Source organism: Belonocnema kinseyi, chromosome 2 (assembly GCF_010883055.1).
Source record: "Belonocnema kinseyi isolate 2016_QV_RU_SX_M_011 chromosome 2, B_treatae_v1, whole genome shotgun sequence".
Taxonomy (NCBI): Eukaryota; Metazoa; Arthropoda; class Insecta; order Hymenoptera; family Cynipidae; genus Belonocnema; species Belonocnema kinseyi.
Window position 1 is genome coordinate 13865038 of NC_046658.1, and position 1677 is coordinate 13866714.

The following is a 1677-nucleotide window of genomic DNA, read 5'->3' on the forward strand; positions in this document are numbered from 1 at the left end:
CATATATCACAACGCTGCTGAAGGCTGGTGACCTTCTCAGCATGAAAACAAAAACACAAACCCAAGACGACTCTCTCGGTTCCAGTTTTACCTCCCCCCTCTCCCAATCCTCCCTTATTAACTGAAGTTTTTGGTGGGACTGATGTTAGAGCTACAATTTCCACCATATGAGGATTTGATACCTAACTTTGACATTATTTCGACTCAAAAAATAAACTTATTGCATAAAGGTGTTAGTTAGGCGTATAATCCAAAACAATGAATAATACAAACTACAAAATAGCCTCGGAAAGGACTGGAACTTTTAATGACAAAAGGCATGCACACGGAAAACCTAAAGGTCATGTTTCAGGCGACGAACGGAGAGTGGGTGTTTGGAATGCTAGGGGAGTAAATGATCTCAAGGTAAAAGAATTGCGTGAAACTATGGACGTGAAGAAACTAGATATTTTTTGTGTGCCCGAAACAAAGAAAAAGGGATGCGAAACTAAAGACATAAAAAACGGCGTGTTGAAAGGCGGATTTGAAATATGGTCAGAAGTAAACTGTGAATCACATGGTAAACAAGGAGTAGGTCTCATTTTGAATGAAAGAGCAAAGCAGCAGCTCGGAGACCATCGCTTCGTGTCTCCCAGACTGCTGTGGGCTAGAATGAAAGTAGGAATCAGAAGACTATTTATTATAGCATGCTACGCGCCGGTTGATGGTGATCCTAGAGAAGTGAAAGACGCCTTCTGGGACACTTTAAATGACACAATAAGCATCTGCGAACATGGGGAAAGAATAATTCTACTAGGAGACATGAACGGTTGGGTGGGCATCCAAAATCAGGATACAGAAAGAGTATTAGGTAATTTTGGGGATCCAAGAACAAACTATAACGGAGATAAATTAGTTGGTCTATGCTTAGAAAGGTGTCTGTTTATTACAAATACATGGTTTAGGCATAAAATGATCCACATGTACACCTGGTCTAAAGAAAATAGCCGCAGTATAATTGACTTTGTTGTTGCGGGTGAAAGACTTAGAGAGTTAGTCAAAGATACAAGGGTCATGGGGGGTCCTGAATGCAATACTGATCATTACCTTCTGATCTTAAAAATTAACTTAGGTCGGGGTTGGAGAACAAAGAGACCCAAGAAAGCAAAACAAACGCGAATCAAAATTGAGAACCTACAGAAACCGGATGTGCGAATAGATTTCCAAAATAAGATAATCGAAAGCATAGATACGGCAACATGGGAGGACCGTATAAAAAACAAAGATTTAGAGGACGCCTGGACAATGTTACGGGATATCCTTGTTAGATGCACGATCGAAGCGTGTGGTACCGCAGTTGTAGGAAGAATGTCTGGTGATGCATGGTGGAATGATGAAATTCAGGCTGCCCAAAAAGCAAAAAGAGAAGCGTACAAGAGAACTTTGAACATCGCAGGTCTTAGCAATGAGGAAATAAGTAGACGTAGAAATGATTGTAGACGCGAAAACAGGATACTTAAACGATTAGTTAAAGAAAGTCAAGATACAATTAAAGCAGAAGAAGAGATAAAAATACAAAACGACGATTGGAAATAAGCGATTATCGTACCAACATACAAGAGAAAGGGAGATAAAAGCGAGTGCAATAATTACAGAGGGATTAGCTTATTAAGCACCGTAAGTAAAATATATTCAAAA